Raw genomic sequence first — 22,504 nt, 5'->3', positions numbered from 1 at the left:
AAAAAGGTAGATAAAGCTGAAAGAGCAACCAAAGACACCATAAAGGACCCTGGCTCTCATTGTTTCTTTCTGGCCAAGTTTAGTGGGTGGTGTTTAGCTCATGGATATAGGGCAGTTCTAGAAACACCACATATTCCATCTATGTTCCAGGCAGGAAGATGGAGGAAGGGAAAGAGAAAGGACCAAAAGTCTTATGCTAGAAGAGTGCACTATTTTCAAAAGTTTTTCAATATGCCCCATCTAGTGATTTCCACATATCTCTTTGGGGGTTTAATTAAGTTCAGGTAATCTAGAAAGGTCAGTTGTTTTTCTTGACTTTCCGATTCAACCAAATAAATGTGGAGTTTCTACAATAAAAATATATATATTTGGTAAGCAATTGATTATATCTGCCACAACCTATAAAACCCATATATACATCTATTCTAGTATTCAGTGCCTGAGCAAATATTGTAAAAGTTATGGAGATATTTTTACTTCTCATGATGATCAAGAGGCATGCTGTTACCACTTAGTGTATAGGGGCTAGCAATGTTAATAGTCCTATAACGTGGAATATTCCAGAATAAGAATTATCTATCTAGAACCCCAATATTGACTCTTATGAGAAATGTGGTCAGATGTAGGATTACTAATTATCTTCCAAAAGGAGACTATATCTTAATTTCTATTCCTCTTCCTAGTCAAATCATGAGTTTCTTAGCCAGTGTAACTTTTACCACATGTAATATCTCATTATAAAGAAACCTAGTTTTTGGAAAACTGGGAATGGAACCACCATTTGACCCAGTTGTCCCTCTCCTTGGTCTATACCCAAAGGATTTAAAAACAGCATACTACAGGGACACAGCCACATCAATGTTTATAGCAACACAATTCACAATAGCTAAACTGTGGAACCAACTTAGATGCCCTTCAATAGATGAATGGATAAAAAAAATTGTGGCATATATATACAATAGAATATTACTCAGCAATAAAAGAGAATAAAATCATGGCATTTGTAGGTAAATGGATGGAGTTAGAGAAGATAATGCTAAGTGAAGTTAGTCAATCCCCAAAAACCAAATGCTTAATGTTTTCTTTGATATAAGGAGACTGATTCATAGTGGGATAAGGAGAGGGAGCATGGGAGGAATAGATGAACTCTAGATAGGGCAGAGGGGTTGGAGGGGAAGGGAGGGGGCGTGGGGTTATTAATGATGGTGGAATGTGATAATCATTACTATCTAAGGTACATATATGAAGACACGATTTGGTGTGAATATACTATGTATACAACCAGAGATATGAAAAATTGTGCTCTATATATGTAATAAGAATTATAGGGGCTAGGGATGTGGCTCAAGCGGTAGTGCGCTCGCCTGGCATGTGTGCGGCCCGGGTTCGATCCTCAGCACCACATACAAAACGAAGATGTTGTGTCTGCCGATAACTAAAAAATAGATATTAAAATTTTCTCTCTCTCTCTCTCTCTGTCTCTCTCTCTCTCTCTCTCTCTCTCTCTCTCTCTCTGTCTCACTCTCTCTTTTAAAAATAAGAATTATAATGCATTTTGCTGTCATATATAAATAAATAAATAAAAATTTTAAAAAAGAATGGTTATTACATAGCTTTTCTACTTACTCTTGAAAATAAACAATTTTGGCATTTGTAGGTAAACAGGAAGAAACCTAGTTATCTCCTTGCAAAATTCCCAATATACTATGGGAGAACAGAAACAGCATTAGCTGCAATAATAGATCTTATTTAGAGAAAGGTGAAGTCAAATGTTATGGCACCTGTCATATCCTGCTAACAAGAGTAGCTGAAACTCTTCATTGACCAACCTGGACCAGCTGGGAACCTTGGAGATCTCTCTCACTAATCTTCCACTGCCACCTCTTAGTTGAATACTGTATAAGAGTACACCATCAGGGCTGCATGTGCTCTCTGTTTTCTGTAGAGTCTAAGGATTGCTTTGGGGGAATAGTCACAGGCAGATTTTGACCTGTCTTGGGACTTCTTTGTTTAGACAATCTAGGTTCCTCAAAATTAAACGGGCTTCCAGGCTATTTGATTCAGTTAAATTCTCTGAATTAATTATACACAGGGATTCTGTATTAATACAGCTTTTTGCATTCAAGTCTTTTGTCTACTGGCTTCCATGGACTGACCATTTTTCTAAACTCCTGTTGGTCAGTGTTTTAAATTAGGAATCACAATTGTGTACACACTCATTGTGACATTTTTTTCCAAAAGTTCTATCTATATTGGGCAGGATACTTTGGGAGAAGGTGTAGAGTAAAAGCCCAAGGTGTCAGTCTAAAACCAAGTCTTCTAAATTGCCTTCTGTTTGAGACAGAAAAGAACTGAAATTGTTCAACTCTCTGAGGTTTAGCCATGAGAGTTTCACTCAACTTGGCTTGCAGGCAATGCATCTCTCAGCCAAGTTACCTTACTAACCTTTCTCTGCTTCCAGATGTCTAACTGTAGTCTTAGTTCATTTATCTCTTATAGGACTTAGTAAAAGTACATAAGAAGAAAAGGCAGATCTCATTCTTAATTGTTTCCTCATTTTCCTTAACACTCAGCCTTGGTTTGCACATGGTCAATACCCTCTGGGGTGACAGTTTAAATGCCGAAATATTTCACTACCAAAACTAAGGGTCACAGGGAGCTGAACCACACTAAAATGGTTTAACCAAATGGGAGTTTTATTTTCTTCAACACAAATCAGTGGCTTCTGACATCAGCTGATCCAGGATCCTTCTTTCTTTCTTTCTTTTTTTTCTATCTTAACATGTAATATTTATTCTTAAATGTATTACTTGTGGTTACAAAATGGCTTCTTCTACAGAACTCCATCTTCAATAATGTAACATAGAAACTGCAGTTAATCTTTTTGTTTTTGCAGTTAATCTTTTTATTTATGGCCCTATTTTAAATTTTTTCTCACATTTTTTATTCATTCATTATAGTTATACATAATGATGAGATTTGTTGTTGCATATCCATACCTGCAAACAATATAACTGTATAATTTGGCCAATATCACTCCTCAGCACTTTGCATTAATTTAATCTTTTAAAGTTTAATTTTATTAATTGTAAAATGAGGATATTAATATATGAACTAAATATCATCCCTCTCAGACCAGGTGTTCTTAACAATTCCAGCCTGCTATGGTACCTATTCTCTAAGATTTAAATACAACTGATTTGACCTTCTCATAGATGGATGGAAAATCTAGTCTACCTTTCAACATGTCTATCTTACTGCTGAATTCCTTAGGTTTCTGCTAGACACTTTAAATCTGGTTTCTTCCTTCCTCTGAATTCTAAATCCCCAAACTACTTCTGAAAATTCCATACTATTGTATGCAGTCTAAATGAAAACAATGTCTTTCAATTTAAAGTTCAGTATTTCTCTTGCCTGAAACCTTTCAAATATTTTCTGACCAGAAACCTGCCTCTAGTTATCAATTCTCAGAGATTCTTAATTTTTAGCTGTAATGCTTCTGTCTTTTCTCTATCTGCTACTTTCGCCTCCTACTTTGAAGCTGTCTAACCCATGTTATAAATTCCGGTATATGTTTAGGCAGAGGAAATTGACTCTTTGTTTATTTTTCCCCAGATAATCCTGATCATGTCCAGGGCTCTTCTCCTGTCATTACTAAGGAGAATATAAATATATATCTCCAGACAAGAGTGTTTCTTGTGTGACTATTTCAAATTTAAGCTTTTAAACTCTGTTTACTACATTTTGTAAATGCCCCACTACAAATCTCACAGAATTATTGTAAGGGTTACCTGAAAAAATAGATGTAAAAGTGACCAGAATATTATACATATTTTGTAAATGTTTATCTCATCTTGTAAGTTAGGCTTATAAAAAGTTGTATCAATATTTCTAGAATTTTAAAATAATAAAACATCTAATTACAGCCAGTAAAGTAATTACTATGAAACTGATACTTTAGAAAATACTGTATATTTTAACTCTGGATTTGAAAAATCTTTCTAAAGTATGTTATTCTGTCTTTCACTTTTGCAAGTATAACAATCCGAAGTCAAAGAAGTCTATCAGAGTTATTTCAGATTTTTGGGTGAATTTTTAGTGTGAGCATCACTTTTCATTGTACAGCTTTATGGATATGCGTGAATTTGGTTCATCCCAAGGAATTTCATGTGCTACCTCCAACTGGATGAAGTTTACTTGCTAGAAGTGCTCATAGAGCAAAATAAGAAAAAAAAAAAATGGGTGGGGGCATTCTATGAAAATAGAAGGGAGATAAGTGGAATAGAGGAAGGAGATAGAGGGGGGTGGGAAAAGGGAGGAGCTGCAGAATGACATTGACCAAATTATGAATGTACATATATGAATATACCATAGTGAATTTCACCTTTATGTGTATCTATAAAGCACCAATTCATGAAATAATAAATAGAAGGAAAACCAGTAGATTAGAGAAAGGGGAATGGGTGGAACAGGAAGGGAGGGAAAGAGAAAGTTCTGGGAACTGAAGTGGAACAAATTATATTCCTTGTATGTATAATTATGTCAGGATGAACCCCAAGCTGGAGGTGGTGGTGCATGCCTGTAATCCAGCTGTTTGGAAGGCTGAAGTATAATCTCAAGTTAAAGGCCAGCCTTCCTCAGTGTCTTAGTGACACCCTATCTCAAAATCTCAAAATGAAAAGGGGGCAGGGTGGCTGGGAATGTAGCTCAGTGGTAAAGTGTGCCTAGATTCAATCCCCAGGCCCACTAGAAATAGAGAGATTGATCCCCATTGTTATGCATAATACCCCAATATAAACATATTACAACAACAACAAAATAACTCTTGTGGATCTGGAATCTCCTTTTTGCCTTTGGAGTACATATGTCAATTTGCAATTATGTATTCACCAATAGAATTTATATAACTGAGGTCTCTCTCTTCCACAGGACTGAACCAGGAGTAGGACTTTTCCCCATTATTGCCTAACCTTTTTGTTCCCGGTACCTAGTAGAGTGAATCCTGCAGTTCAGGGAGCCCTCTTACTATAGTCCGTACTCCACAACTAATATGGGAGATTCTGACATGTCCCTTCAAGCAGCTTCATTTTTTAACAATGCCCATTACCACCAAATATGTCCAGAATCTCAGTAAAACATTTAAGGCTCTTAGAATTTGGTGTGTGCCCCGTTTTCAAACTTCATCTTCCACTACTCCCCCAAAAGGATCGTAGGCTCCCACAGTACCCAATGACCAGCTAACATCCTTGGTGTGATGATACAGGAGGTGATGAAATAACCATGTGAATGTGGAGTGGGTGGAATGTAAAATTATCTTCCTGACAAATATTTACTCTTCCTTTCAGACTCAGGTAAAGACCTCCTTTTTTTTTTTTTTTTTTTTTTAATTAAGCCTCTTCTACCTACCCTTGAGCAAAGGTGGTGTGTTCCTGTTCCTCATAATTTTCTGCACATACCTCTATTAAAATACTTATCCTATGCTTCAAGGGCAGGGGACCTTTTCTCATAAACTTTATCTCTCTAGTCTGTAAACAAATGACTGCTTTGTAGGTTTTCTAAAATGCTTTCTAAATGAATAAATACATAAATGATGATAATACTGGATTAACTTATCCTACTTCAGTTATTTGATTCCAATTTAAATATGTATGTGTACACACACAAACACACATCCAACAAATTTTGCTCTTTTCCTAAATGCAAAATATTTGATGGGGGTTCAACAGAGGAAGATTCTATTCCCTCATGGTTTACACTATTTATTTTCTCATGAAATTTCTTTCTTTAGATAATATTCTAAAATCTAATGAGTTTAATGTGATTTCTAAAGATTTCACCAGATTGTCTGACAGTACTTTGGGCAGAAGGAGAATCTAGCAACATACAACAAATATTAAACAAGCATTTGGTTTCAGCATAGGAGAAGAAATTAGAAAAATATTATTTCCAGGATACATACTTTTTCTTTAACATAGGTATCTCTATTATTATGCAATATACATGTTCCTACAACATCTAAAGCAAACACCTTTGGGTTAACTCCTGTATCTCTATTGCATTAATTTTCTTCATCTGTCATAATTATTTACTGATTAGTATATGCTAATTACAGATGTAGGTTACCATGAAATATTTCCCTATACACTACTCCCTAAATACAAACTTGGCATACATATTTCCACTTATAAACTTGCAAATAAAGTCAACCTTTAGAATATATCATTCTAGCTTGATTACCAGAAGCTAATAAGAATAATTGACTAAATGGTAACTCTATTCAGAGGATTGACTAAAAGGTAAGAAGAAATATGACATGAAAACTGAAAGGAAGAAAATATTTGTGTGCAGGTTGAGGCTTTTGAAAAGGCATTCTTTGTTTTGCTTTTTGATTTTTTTAAAGATGGGTCAAGATTGAAAATACTTTGGATTAGACAAAGGGGAATGAAGGGAAGGGGAATGGGAATAGGAAAGACAGTGGAATGAATCAGACATTACTTTCCTATGTTCAGATATTAATACATGACCAGTGTAACTCCACATCATGTACAACCACAAGAACGGGAAGTTATACTCCACGTATGTATAATATGTCAAAATGTAATCCATTGTCATGTATAACTAAAAAGAACAAATAAGAAATTTTTTAAAAAGATGATTAAGGTTGGAAAATCTTTAACAAGCTAAAAAAGAAATCTTGTAGAAATAAATAATTGTAAGAATGAAGACTGGTAGGATAATATCTTTAGTAGAGGTGATTTATTCCACTTTGAGTATGTTAGAATTCAATTCATGGATCCAGAGGGAAGTTAGAAATCATCAGATCTCCTTTTTGGGTAAATTTTTAAAATATAGCCCATAGAGGTTGAATGACTTGTCCATATTCACTTCCTGAACTCTAATTTTTAATTGTGAGTTTCTACTTAAATGTTGGTTGAGGTTAAGTGATTTATGAAGTCATTTGTTCCTGAATACTCTTTTTTTTTTCTTTTAAGAGAGCGAGAGAGAATCTTTTTTTTTTTTTTTTTTTTTTTTTTTTTTTTTTTTTTTTTTTTGTAGATGGACACAACACAATGCCTTTATTTTTATGTGGTGCTGAGGATCGAACCCGGGTACCACCCGTGCTAGGTGAGCACTCTACTGCTGAGCCACAATCCCAGTTCCCTGAATACTCTTAACATAAGGCTGTTGGTGAAAAAAGAAAGAAGAAAAAAATCCTTTAACCTCTTGTTCCCATTTTCAATTTCTTCTTATCCAGTTCTTTCAAAACCTCTTGACACTGACCATATTAGTGGGGAGCTGAATGAAGAACCGAGGAAGATAATATGATTCTCCTATAAAATTTACTGAGTTTTTAAAACAGTACTAATAGTTTTCCACATTGCAGATATATAACCAGGATTCAAGGAAGACACCTAAATTTTCTAAGTTCACACAACTTAGAGTTGAAATCAAGATTTGAACATAAAGCAAAAGATCATCTTCTCTTATCCTCCATATTTTAACATGCTAACTTGCCCTTAACATTATAAGGGTAATACCTAATATCTTAAAGAAATAGATTTACCTTCACATTTTAAAGAAATCTGAACTTTTCTAATAATCAAATAATCAACAAGTTTATTAAGTGCCCAAATAAGATAGTACCATCATTGTGCTAGATTCTAGTAGCCAGAGACTGAAAGCAATATAGCAAAAAATGTAAAACATAATCTCTTTCCTCAAGTTTATTGCATAATCATTACAATTGCTCCAGATGTCTCACCAAAATACACATATTCTAATGGTAAGTAGCATCAAACAAAACACTACCAGTATTAACAGGGGAGACTGCCCTGTGGGCTTCCAGGATTATGGTTAATCTATTGTAGATGAGCCTTGAAGGATGAACAGGATTAGGAGAGATGGAGAATAATAGCAGGGAAAGCATGTCTCCCAAAGGTGGGCAACTATCAGGGGGACCTAAGCAGCATGTGCAAATACAACAGTGAAGAGACTGGCTGGACTAGCTTGGTATTCATGTGCCAGAGAGAGTCGGACAAAGGCTTGGAAGAAGCCCAGCCATGGGGGACCTTTGGAGCTTGACAAATACTGAGTGTCAAGTTCTTATTTCCAAACTCAATGGTCTATGTCCTCTTGATACACATGGTGTAAGGAATCTGTACTATATGATTGATTATTAAACCCTCATTTCCCATGTTATAACCATTGGTTAATCAAAAGTCTTCTTCCAAATGTCTCTCCATATCTCATGGTATATCCAGGTTGTCCTGAAGCTTATATGATTTAGGGATGAATTTAAGAAAATGATTATAAAATTATACAGTAAAATCAATTATAAAATGCATATTTATTTAGAATTTAAAAATAAACTGATTAGAATTTTTAAAAAGCTGACAGCTACCTCCAGTATCACAAAACTTGAAGAAACTGCATTCTACTTTGTTAACTAACTGACTGGCCCTAATCTGCAATACATTTTTTTACTGTACTTTTGGGCTTCATGCTCTTTGATTGCCTTTTCACGTGACAATCATCAGAAAGATAATTAACATTCCGCCATCATAGTTGAACAAAATTCTTTTTATTTTATTATTTACACTTTTGAGAAGCAGATTTCAGTTGCATAACCTGATATTGATAATGCTATTTAATAAAGTTCATTTATTATGTAACAATATTTAATTTTGTATAAATTTGGGGAACAATCAAATTTCCATAACATATGAGAAGTTTTCTCTATTGGATTAGAGAGAATTTCAGGTTTTCTTGTGTAGTGACTCATTTGACTGGGACACTCATTAGAATGACAAGCTATGGGTGCTGTAGTGTTATTACCCTGGATGAGCTGGTACAATGGGCAGGCCAACCAAATATTGCAAATACAGTTAAAATAAAAGCAAAGACAGTTTTATTTGGATTCAGCATAGAGTTATAAATCAGAAAACACAAGTTCAATTAGAAATCAGGCAAGTTTTCTACTGAGGAGGGGAGTTAGGACTTTTTTTTTCTTTTCTTTTTTTTTTTTTAACAAGAATAAGGGAAGCTTAGACATGCATCTCATCATTCTTTGTGAAGATAAGCAAGTGGTTGGAAACTCAATGCAAATGGGGGTAGTCATAAATTTTGCAATCAATTAAAATGTCCGGGTCAGGACCAATGTTGAACAGAAAGTGGCTAGGATGATGTTCTTGCAGAAGTACTTCCTGTATAAGGTTGCAGCGGCCTCTCTGTGTTTGTTCTGGCAGAGTCTTTTATGATAGTATCAGGCAATCATGCGTAAGAACCCTTCCTCAATAACCTCCCAGCTTTATTCATTTTTCTGTTAAGGTTGACACATGTGACTCCATTTTGACTCTGACAAGTTTCACAGGCAATAAAGGTTCTACCACCACAGCACCAGGGTTCTACTGTAGTAACAATAACTTAGCATAAGTGGAAATGGTTACAAATCGTAACAAAACCCCAAAACATCACTGCTATATGTGGAGAGGTTGGGACTTACAAATTTCATAGGAGATAATGGAATGGAAAAGTACAGCCAATTGGGATTAATACAGTGTGCTTTTGCAAACCTCACAGATATGGTGTTACAGCTGGCAGTCACTTGCCCGTACTGTTATTGCCATCTATCCTGTCTTAGGAACACGCCTTCTGCTCACTGTGCCAGTTCACCCATAGTAATATCATGACATCCATGGCATATCACTTGTCTGTCCCCAATTAAATGAGTCACTGCCCAAGAAAGTTTCAAATGCCCTCTAATGGCTTGCTGAGGTGTCTTACAACATTGGGTGAGGCCTGAATTTAAGCTCCATTAGTGGTGTTGGAAATTGTTCCCTGGTAACCTATTATACAGTGAAGCCTGTAAATCATGAAGTAAAACCAATCAGAAAGTTCATACCTTTGATTGCTCTGCAATCACTCTGCCTGTGGCAACCTAAATAGAGGAGGATGAATAACTTGCCCCTTTACATCTTGCAAAATGTGCTTTATCTGATCTTAACCGATTATGGGAATTTTGTTTTTTAATTTCTAAATTTGTTATTCGAGTTAAAGTCAGTATCTGGTTTTTCATTTTTATTTTTATTATTTATTATAGATACAAGCGGGAACAAATGTTAAAAAAATTTTTTTTTTCATGTCACAGTAATACACAGAAGTATCAGGAAAAAGATGAAGCTCAACAAACAATTTGAACCGTAGGGTAGAGAAAGCTTTGTTACACCCAGTGCAACTAAGCTTTGGGGGAAGTTAATACTTCTTTAACAGTTGTACTAAGAACATTAAAAATACTTTTGCCAAGGAAGGGTATCAACATTTTAATCTACCTTACACTGATAAAAAGAAAAACATAGCAGGGAGGAGGCAGGGGCAGGTTTTCGTGGAGCCACAGGCGCTAGAAACAAAACGCCCTTTGTTTGGAGAACACTGCACCTGCATTAAATTTACTGCTGACATCTCTTCGTAGAAATTTGATTTTCCTCTCATTCCCCCACCTTTTATTGTTCTCAACACTGAGGAATGTGAGGCATGCCCGTTGTCCTCCTTGTCACTGTGAAGTTTCTGTCTTCAACTGTGAAACAGAACAGGGCTTCCTCCCCTCCCCGGCCATCAGCACGTCATCTCAGCAATGCACCTGCACTGGTAACACTACCCTCTGCCTTGCAGAGCTTCATACTTCTGTGACAGACTCAAGAGATCAATTTCCTGTGGATCTGGGCCTCGGAGACTGGGCCCTGTTCTGACAAGGAAGGTCTCTTTCAAATAATCCTCACGACTGAGAGCAGTTCAAATGCAGACCATGAGAGGAGCTGGGATATTGATATCATAAGGAAGGAATCATGGCCATAGGCACAAGGGTATTTTTGGCGGGGGGGGGGGGGCGCATGGGTAACCTCAATATTTATGCAATGAGGGTGACCCTGGCTTTTCAGTTTTCAAGAAAATTCCATAATTGCCAAAGGAGAAAATGTGAGCATGATGGCACATAATATGATTTTTTTTTTCAGAATTATTTTACCTATTTAAGTGTGACATATTGTAGAGTTGTTCAGTGTTGGTAGTTATTTTCAGGCTCTGGAAGTTTTCTCTGGCCATTATGAAGACAGAGTTTATCCCACTTCTGTACCTTGTGTGTTCACCTCTGTCTTTGTAAATGCAATTCTGCTCAGCAGTGATGCATTGAGCTGACCTCTTAGACCACAAGTTTTCTAGAACAGAGCCAAATTGTATCCCCTGGGGGATCATGAAAGTATGATAACACCTCTACAATAAGCTATGTCAGTTTGACTTGGACTTAGGACTCAGAAATTTGTCTCGTCTTAGGAAAGAGGAAGAAAGACAAGAAGAAAAAGAAGAGGGCAGAAGAGGATTCAGTGTGTTCATTTCTGGTCTGATCACCTCGATTCCAGATGTGGTTCTGACACCTACAAGGAGTGATTTGGTGAACTTTGCATGTGAGTGTCCTCCTCCTTACTGTAAATTGGGGATAATGAAAGGAACTAGGAGGGTTAAATGAGAAAAATCAACATAAAATGCTTAGAAATCCTTGCTCCAGAGAAAGAATTCAATAAAAAATCAGCAGTTAGTATTTGAAAAGTAAGAGAAAATTTTAACTTCAGTTTATTGAAGATGTTATCTTCATATTATAATTTTAAAAAGATTTCCGAAAATGAAAAGGAAGTCTTAAATTAGAAGACATGCCTTAAGCCATCTGCTCTTCCTATCCATTCAGAAATCACCAGGCAGGGCCTGGCTTCTCTACCATTGTTTGCTTTCTGAATACCTACTGACCTCTCTCTGTAACTGTAAATGTTCCAGGGGTTGATTTATTTTTGGCAAGAGAGCAGAATTAAAATGGAAGTCTTTTAGATGTTATTTCTCAGGCTAAAACAACACAGCTCATTTTTTTTTTTTTTTATCATTTAACCTTTAACATGAGAGCACTCTGAGGTAATTTTAAGCATCATCCACATAATTTGCTATAATTATCCAGTTTACAGTGACCTGAAAAGATCACATTTCTCCATATTCCATGACCATTTCCAAGCTGCACCTGGTCTGTGAGATGCAAGTCTAGCATCAGCTCATGAATGAGCCACTCATTGTGAATATTTTAATCCTCTTTCCCCATTTCCCCCAGATATGTTTGCTTATTAGGAAGTCAGTCTGGAAATAGAATTTAACATTTTGTCCTTAAAATCCTATATTTTTATGAGATTTCATTGAATGCCTATAAATGTTACCTAAGTTCCATTCAGTGGTCTGTGAGGTCATTCTTTTTTTTTTATTTTCTTGGTACTGGTGATTGAATTCAGAGGCACTCAACTGCTGAGCCACATCCCCAGCCCTATTTTGTATTTTATTTAGAGACAGGGTCTCAGTGAGTTGCTTAATGTCTCGTTTTTCTGGGGGCTGGCTTTGAACTCCTGGTCCTCCTGCCTCAGCCTCCCAAGCCGCTGGGATTACAGGCTTGCACAACCATGAAGGTGAGGTCACTCTTTAATGTTCATATTATATGTTTGAGCCTGATCATATGAGTCTTGGAAGTTCAATCTTTTATTGGATTTCTTCTTTTCCAATTCCTCTATGCTTCTGGTTTGAAAAGGCCTGCATATTCCTCAAATGTGCTCTGATGGGTGGCCACTCTGCCATCATTTGACTTTTCCACTGAGGGTTCAAGGTCTTCCTGCTGGCACCTTGAGCCCGGCTACTGCTGCCTCACATCAACGTGGGGCACAGACTGTCTGCCCAGAAAACCCCTAGAGGAATAGCTGAGGCCAAATCATACCTCATTTAAGCTTAAGGTTAAAAAAGGCCTCTTTAAACTTGTCATCTGTTATGGTTTCTCTAAGAATCTACATGCTAAGTGTCTCAAGAGGCGCCCCCTGTCCAGGGGTCCTCTGCCCAGATGTGGTCTCGTCATCTTGTTATAGGGGTGGGTTTACGCCACCACAATTCTTTCAAGCATCTCCCTTACTCCACTCTTAGCCCTCTGCTGAGGACTATCTATTTCTCAAGTCTAGAAGAAGGGAGGGGCGTTTTCTGCCTTTATATTGGCCTCCTAGGCCACCATTTTCCCTTAGGATAGAAATCATCTCGAATAAAACATTCCAGAACTTTGGGATGACGCTGAGCCCCACTATTCCCTTCAAGGGAAAGCCATCCTTAGGTTTATCATCTTGCCTTTGGACTCCTTAAAACACAATGGTCATGTGTACATTTCGTGCATAACGTGTATTATTCAACTTCAATATTTCCATTCAGTTGAGCTCCCCTCCCCGATTGGCTCATGAGCAGATCATTCCGTGCTGCGTCAGCTGGTGCTGGCTCAGTCTACTCTGTTCAAGAACTCAGACAAGAACAAATGCACAAGAACTCTCAAGAAAAAGCAATACATAGCAGAGTCAGTGCTTATTTACAAAAGGATTTTCTCAAATTTCCTGAAGTAAATGATTGAAATTCAGTTTTGTCCACCAAGATGCTTATGAAGAAAAGCAATTTGGGGTTTGGAGCCCCATTATCATCAATATATCCATTCCCCAATGAAGTTGCATGTTACATTTGTAGAACCAAAAATCCAATGTACACGTTTCTTGCTAAAAGAATTCATTTGCTCTTAAAAATAAAGAGCTGGGCATGCCTGTAATCCCACTGGCTTGGGAGGCTGATACAGGAGAATTACAAGTTCAAAGCCAGCCTCAGTAAAAGTGAGGCACTGAGCAACTCAGTGAGACCCTGTCTCTAAATAAAATACAAAATACGGCTGGGGATGTGGCTCAGTGGTCGAAGTGGTTGAGCGCCCCTGAGTTCAATCCCTAATACCAAACAAACAAACAAACAAACAAAATCCATAAGAAACTCCTCTATAGAAACAACAACGACAGACAAAACAAAACCAAAACACTGCTTCATTTTGCAAATTAGTTTTTCCTTTTACTAGCTATGCACAGAGTTTTTCATCATCTTGAGTGTCTAAGCCAATTTACACAACCACATAATAGGATATTGTTTCAAAATCAATTTTTAGCCATTAATTGATGTTTTTTTCTCTGTATTTCCCACAATAGAAGGCCCTTTGCATTCTTTATTGTGGGTTCTTGCAAAATGGAAGTTAGAGCCTTTAATAAATGTCTACCTCATTGACTATTTCAGTGTCTACAAGTGTGAGGACAGAGACAGGCAGATAATTAGATGGAAATAGGAAAATGATAGAGATTTTTCTCTGGAGATATTAGCGGATTTTTCTAGTATTGGGAAAACTTGAACCACCTCTACTCAGGCCCCAGAGAAATAAAATCCCTAGAGTGGGTAACTGCCCCAAGCATAGAAGCTCTCTGCCTTACCCCATATACCCAAGATCCCAGTAAATCCTAATGTGCCAGATCCTAAAGGAAATCTGTAGGCTGGAAGAGTGCAGCTCCAGGGTACCCAGTGTGGATCAGTGGTGGTTGTGGGTGTCCCCTTGCCTGGAAGCTCTGTGGCTCCTTGAGACCTTTTCAGATTTATGCAGATTTAAATGAAAATAAAATCAGAATAGAATTTTTTGTACATCTGACAATGTGAAAAGACTCACACTTCCATCATGAGAAGGGTATTTGTAGAATCCCCATTTCACAGTTGAAGAAGCTGAGACTCGGCGTGAGATTCTCTAACCTGTATTTTAATTTTTCACAGACAGGAGGTGACAGAACTGGGTTTTATATCCAGATCTGTTTAACCTCAAACTTGTCTCCTCTAACTACACCTCTGTGGCTTTTAGGTTGATTAAAACCTGGAGAAGATAGAAACTGTCTTGGGAAGAAACCCAGCAGACACCACCCTCACCAAGTGACCAAAGTGAACCCCCGGTACATCCATATCACAAACCCCTTGATGTGACACACTGAGAAGGGTACTACATAGTTTATTGTATATTTTCGCCTTTGCTCAAATCTGAGAGAACACAGAGAAACCCAAACCAAGAGATATTTTACAAAATAAATCACTATCACTCTTGAGAAGTGTGAAAAGTCAGGAAAGACAGAAACCATTGCAGGAAGGAGAAGATGAAGGGAAAATAGAGCCTACAGCAATGAGAGCTCTGGCAGGGATCCTGGAGCAGAAAATGGTCACAAGTAAAAACTGATAAAGTTTGTTGGTTTGTTTGTTTGTTTATTTATTTTATACCAGAGATTGAAACCAGGGGTGCTTTAGCCACTGAGCCAAATCCCCAGCCCTTTTTACATTTTATTTTGAGACAGGGTCTTGCTAAGTTGCTTAGGACCTCACTAAGTTGCTGGGGCTGGTTTTGAACTCATGATCTTCCAGCCTCAGCCTCCTGTGCTTCTGGGATTACAGGAGTGCTCCACCATGCCCACCGAAAACTGGGGAAGTCCAAATAAGATTTAGAGTTTAGTTAACAATATTGTACTGATGTTTATAACCTATTCAAGACAACTACACTATGACTATGTAAGATCTTATCATTAGAAGTGACATGAGGAATATAAGGGAACGGTTGTACTATGTAACTTTTCTGTGAATCTAAAATTAGTTCAAAAAAACAAAGTTAAAAAATACAAAACAGTCTGTGTCAAATCATAAAGGAGGTTTCAGCAGCAATTTACTAAATCACCTTCTATAGACAATTTGGCACACCTGAGCGGACATTAAGACCTCTTGAGGACAGTGTCTTCTGGGCACAAAAATTTGTAGAAAATTTACTGAGCTACCATGATATACATTTACCCTTGAGGTGAAAGATGATTATGACGTTAAATATTGGTAGTGAGGCAGTGTTATTAACCAGGTAAAGCCAAATGAGTAGCATTCAAACCTTCTGACAGGAGATGCCTCTGATTCATTGGGGAAGGAACTGGTCTGAAGCAGACATTCAGTTGGACAAGGTTTTAGTCAGCTTTTTCGCTGCTGTGACTAAAAAAAAAAACTCAACCAGCACAATTATAGAGGGAAGAGTTCACTTAAGGGCTCAGAGTTTCAGAAGTTTTAGTCCATGGTCAGCTGGCTCCATTCCTCAGGGCTCGAGGTGAGGCTAAACATCATGGTGGAAGAGTGTAGCAGAGGGACACAGCTCACATGATGATCAGAAAGCAGAGAGAGCAACTCCACTTGCCAGATATGAATATATACCCCAAAGCCACGCCCCCAAGGACCTAACTACTCCAGCCACACCCCACCTGCCTCTAGTTAGTACTCAGTTAATCCGTATCAAGGGAGTAAAATTCACTAATTGGGTTAAGACTCTCACAACCCAATCATTTCCCCTCTGAACCCTCTTGCATCGTCTCACATGTGAGCTTTTGGGGGACACCTCACATCTAAACCATAACAGACAGATATGGTTTAGCATCTCATTCAAGGTAAATCCTTTCTTATGTAAAAGATATTTTGTGTTTGAGAGAGTGGGAGTCGGGCAGAGTAAATGTGTTGGGGATATAGGAGAAAGAAAGGTAAGCTGATAGGAGAGAAAAGGAGAAAGGCAATCAATTTGGGGGGTGGGGGCAGGGGAAGACTTACACAAGAATCTTCAATTTCCTTAAGCGTTTTTATAGCCTTTTCCCTAACCACCTCTGAAAGACCTCTGCATGTGCTAGTTTTATTTACAGGATGTTTTGAAGAACTAAGATATATTGATGCACCCAAAAATAAACAAAAACGGATAGTGCTGAGCTATTCTGATAGGGGCCAACCTCACATTACATCGTTGCTGTAATACTGGTGAGTGGTCATGAAGCCAGTTGCTGATACACATCAATATAGGGGGAGTCCATCTGTGTCCAGAGTAAGGACGCATAGAAAGCAAATTTACTCATTTGTTTGGGAAATATCTGTTACGCCCTACTGTGTATCATTCAACACTCCAGATTCTGGGAAATAAAGATATGTTTTGTTTCCATCTCTGTTCAAAACAAACAAAAAGGATTGTTTTCACTATCTCTAAATATGTGCCCCAAGTAAAACAGGGTAGGTAGAACTCAAACTACTAGGGACATGGGACAGAGGGAGGACTGCTAAGGGGCTCAGACAGTGGGAGGTTGGTTCTGTGAGGAGCTGTATTTTGAGTTGAGACCTGACAGAGGAAAAATGGCAGCCATGAGAAGCTCTCTCCGAAATAGAGAAGAATGTTCCAGGCAGAGTTGAATTGTGAAGATTATGTCATAAAGTCTAGAAGCAGACTCTTTATATTTAAATCATGATTCTTTCAATTACCTAGATATAACCTTTCTTTTATTTTTATTTTTTTAAACTCTTTCATTTTCCCATCTTTTTATAATTAAAATTGTACATAATGGTGGTATGCATTGTTACATATTTATACATATACACAATATTACAGTATAATTTGGCCAATATCATTCCTCAATATTTCTTTTTTCCCTCCCCTCCCCCACCCACCCCATTCCCCTTTCCTCTGCTGATCTTTTGATTTTCAAAATATAAACTTTCTGTGCCTCAGTTTCCTCATATGTAAAATAGGACAAATAAGGACTAAATATTTGCAGACTTAGTATAAAGTAGGGTTTTTGTTTCTTTGTTTGTTTGCTGCATTTGGAATCAACTGGCAAGGGAAAGTTTTAAAAGTGCAATGATTGTACTAAATTTTGATGTTTGGAGCAGGAACTCTCTAAGTAGAGGGAAGAGTAGAAGGAAAGATGAACTAACTAGGCTGCTCTGTTAACTCTGGGAAGTGACAGAGCACAGGCACGTTCAAAGGAACGTTCTTGTTAAACAATAATTCATTATTATCTCTCACAACTAATGGGAGTTGTTGGGTTCTGCTAGGGGCTCTAAAGCAATTGCAATAAGAAAATGGTAGCTGGGTCTGGATGGGCTGAAGACTCCTTACCTCTTGGTCTGGTTCCCAGGAGGGAGTGGCTGGAGCAGCTGGAGGCTAGTTAGGCATCTGTCTCTCTTCAGGACTTTTCCAGGAAGCCAGCTTGAGCTCTTTCACAGAATGGGGCCTCAGGGTACTCCGACTTTTTACCTAGCAATTTCTCTTGGAATGAGAGTTACAAGAGGCAGAAAATGGAAACTGTGAATCGCACAAGGCTTGAATTTGGGATCTGGCACAGGAAGACTTCAACCACACTTTGTTGTTAGAAGAACCATAAACCAGTCCAGATTCAGAGGAGAGGACACAGACTGTAGCTTTGATGGGGAAGAGTCAGTGTGTGGATAACTAAAATCTGTTCAAGGGGTGATGAGTGGTGGGGCTTTTTTTTCTAAAGTTGTGGCAAAAACATGAGATCTATACAAGAGAGTAGGGAATAAAGTATTATTCTATAAATTTGAAATATAATAATTTATTTCCAGTGCTGATTCCCTAGAAGCTTTCTAATGGCCACAGATCAGTACTAAGGAACAGGGAGATGCAATTGCAGCTAGGATGTTGTATGGAGTAGAGGGCAATTTGGTGAAGGTCCTTTGCCTAGTACTCGGAATTTCTCACTGAGTTTTATTATCAGTTTTATTGTTATGGAGTACACAGAGACTCTTCTGACCTGGGGAAATTAACCAATCTCGGATAAATGAGATGTTGCCACAGTAGTAACTCACCTTAAGGAACTGACCTTCGAAGTTAGTTCTATGAAGAATGTTAATAAGTTCATTTTTACACACATTTATATAAGCATTAACTGATATTTTCTTCCTTCTAGTATCTATTTTCAAAATTAGGACCCAAAAATTTAAATAATTTCTCACAAAAGGAGCATTTATACTGTTATAAAACTTAAAGCAAATTGACTTTTGTCTTCAAAATCCCACATTCCTGTGGGATTTCTGGGCTAACTGGAAGAATTTTTATTTTAGGTGTAGGTTTTCAGCAATAATGGAATAAGTACCTAGGATGGATAACATGTTGCTTTATTCACCATTAAAAATTAAACATGTACCTCAAAATAGTTTCTTCATCTGTATTCATTTTCCCAAACCACAGGACCTTACTGAACAAGCACTTGCATCTCACTTATATGCCAGAAATGATTCTAAGCATTTTATAAATAATAACTCATTTTCTCATCAGAATTACCCTAGAGATGAATACTGTTAAAATCATCCCTGGTTTTATCAGTGAGGCATAGAGGAATTGGGAACACAGCTAATAAGTGACAGAGCTGAAATTTAAACCAATGCAGCTGACTCCAGAATTTATACTCTTGAACATCGTGCTTGCTTGATGTGTTAGTAGGACTTCCATTGCTATGACAAAATACTTGAGATAAACAACCCCAAAAGAGGAAAGATTCATTTTGGCTCACAGTTTCAGTTCATGTTTGCTTTGTCCCCTTGCTTTGGCAGAACACCATGGGAGGTAGTGTGTGGTAGAGCAAAACTGTTCACCTTATGGTGGCCAGAAGGAAGGTAGGTAGGGGGGAAATCCAGGGTCCCAACAATATACACTTCAAGGGCACACCCCCAGGGACCTTCTTCCTCTAACTACGTCCCACCTCCTAAAGTTTTCATCAACTCCCAAAATGCCACCAGCTGGGGACTTAGCTTTCAATATATGAGATTTTAGGAGGCATTTAGGATCTAAACCATAACACTTGCTTCCTCTATTTTTTCATAATATCACTATTGACTTCTATATAACACTATTTTAGCATTTGACTTTACCATTACCACGAGCTTCACATTATTATAAGATTTCTGTAAAAAGAAATCCTGACTTTTCTTCAGCAAACCCACAATATCTAGTATTGTACTTAGCAAAAAGAAAGCACACAATAAATGGGTTAATCTACACTGTATTAATAATAGTGTGTATAAATAATTCTGAATTTTCTGCTCTGTTTTTTTAACAGGTCTGTATTAACCATTATTGTCTACACATGCTTTTTTAAAATTTTCCCTCACATTAGGATGAATTTGAATCTCTATTCTTTCTCTATTTTCTTCTGTATATCTGAGCACCTACAATTTTTTGCTGTCTAGAAAAGATGGTATCGTAAAGTCTTAAATTTGATTCTAAGACAAAGATTGCAATTGGCAAAGATTGCAAAAACATTAATGTATATGAATCAGAAAGTCAGCTGGCATTTCTGGATCAGATAACTCTTATAATAAAATTTTGAGAAAAATGACATTTTGTAACATAATGTTTTGAGCCTATTGAGAGATTTTTTTTTTTTTTAACACTATTAGGATAATCCTGGTTGATGTCTGTGAACTATAAACTCCTAAACTATGCAATCTATTGAGGACATTTCTGACAAAATGTCTATATTACAGGCAGGGTCACTGAACATACATCTCTTGTCAAAGTATCATATCCATTTAAAAATGTGTAGAATTTAGCAAATATTATTCACTGTATTTATCCAGTTTTGTGCTAGATTTTTACAGTGCTTAGAAACTTTATGATATAAAAAATTATATTTTCATTATTAGACTACTTACATTCAATTTTAAAGAAGCCTCTTGAAAAATAGAAAAGTTCAAACAATATTTATTTTTTCCTGAGAACAATTTTGTAAGGAAGTCACAATTATAATCCTAATGTCCCAAGTTTATTGATTTGACATCTCAATTAGAAGAATTGAGCCATTATTTCTTCTGAAAATAAAAAAAGCATACACAAATTTTATACACACACACACACACACACACACTCATATGTATGTAAATATGTATATATTGGAAATACTTCCAGTATTTGAAAAATATTTCCTCCAAACATTCTTAGTTACAAATGCTGTATTTTAAATTTTTCTGAAATAAATTTATTTAGAAATGTGGATCATTTTATGCTGTAGTGTTTATATATATTATATACGATATAAATATATATCTTATTTCTTATTAAAATGAAACAATCTTTCTTTTACAAAAATAAAACCAACTCAGACTCTGAAATAATAAACATACGAAAAGACAGAAAGACAATTCCAATATTGTTTTAATAAAGGCATGTTTTTCTTATTACATTTTTGGGATGGATATAAGATGCATGAAACAGAAACCAGGGATATAACTGGAACAGCATACAATTTGGAGATCTAGTAAAACTGTAGGCCTTGAGCCTCCATCTCCTTTTAGGATGGTGTTATCAGAACTCCTAAGCATCACTTGCTAGCTCTCTGCATGGGGCCAAGAAAAGAGCTTCCTTTACCTCAATCCTTGTTATCCTTGAGTATACATGCAGGTCAGGGGGATTCAGCGCTGCACAGAATTTGACTGATGAAATGGTATGTTACAGCAAAATAGTTTGGTAATTTTATCTTTCTATTTTAGTTAGGGAATAACCCCTAACCATAATAGAGATCATGACAGCAACCAAGGCAGATCAGATAGTACTGAGGCAGTTGGGTACTTGGTTCTAAAGGCAGCAGTGAGATGTTCCTAAAAGCAGAGACTTGGGAACACAACTGAGAAGTTGTTAGAAGTGACCACTTACAAGGTAATTGAGAAGTGAAAAGCATATATCTTAAGGAAAAATCAGATATAAAATGACTTGTTTTCTTGCTACCTAATTCCAATTTTTCCTGTATCCAGTTATAAAGCCAACCTGTGCTATGCCAAGGATCTAGTCTAGCTGCTAATCCTTTGTTTGCTTTCACTGATTTTCCCAGGCTGTGGATAGGAATTACTTACAAAATAACAGCCTGGAAGAGATCTTAGATAGCATCAAATCAATCTCTCCGTTTATTGCTTTTCAGGTAAGAGAAATTAAACCCAGCTGGGCGCGGTGGTGCACACCTGTAATCCCAGCAGCTCAGGAGACTGAGGCAGGAGAATCTCAAGTTCAAAGCCAGCCTTAGCAAAAGCAAGGTGCTAAGCAACTCAGTGAGACCCTGTCTCTAAATAAAATACAATATAGGGCTGGGGATATGGTTCAGTCATTGAGTGCCCCTGAGTTCAATCCTTTGTACCAAAGAAAGAAAAAGAAAAATTGAGACCCAGAATGGTTAAGTGAGTTGGTGAGGTCACATAATGAATTATTTGAGATCTAGCACATGCCAAAGCCAGAGGTGAAGTCCCAACTTACAATGTAATATTTTATTAACAAAATTATCAAAAAGGAAAGGAGAATGTTATTTTCATATGAGAAACTGATTTACAAACACCACCTCCCATTGTAACAATACTTGTGTCAGAATTGTTTTCAGTTTTAGGTATGAGAATCCAATCACTGTTCCTGTTATTAAAACATGGACATGGACTCAGATTCTTACTTCAATAGTTGAATAAATTGACTCTCTCTGGAGGTAGGATGACTTGCTTAGAGGCATGCAGTTACTTGCCAAGCAGACCCCAGGTAGCTAGTCTATAACTTCCTCCAACACCATCACACTTAGTCCAAGAATGATGGACTTTGGAGCAATGCAGGAGAAGCACATGGAGGTGGATCCTGTGGGGCTCAATGCTGGGAAACTGAGTATCTTTTTCTATGCTCCAGTAGTTACCGAGGCTTCAGAAGTTTGGAAGAGGACAAGCTTATGGGAGCCCTTCCAGAGCTGAGGGTTTTACAACTGTTTACAATGCATTATTTAGGACACCG

This window comes from Callospermophilus lateralis, chromosome 12, assembly GCF_048772815.1.
Source record: "Callospermophilus lateralis isolate mCalLat2 chromosome 12, mCalLat2.hap1, whole genome shotgun sequence".
Taxonomy (NCBI): domain Eukaryota; kingdom Metazoa; phylum Chordata; class Mammalia; order Rodentia; family Sciuridae; genus Callospermophilus; species Callospermophilus lateralis.
The sequence above is the reverse complement of the archived record's forward strand: the minus strand, read 5'-3'. Positions refer to the sequence as shown.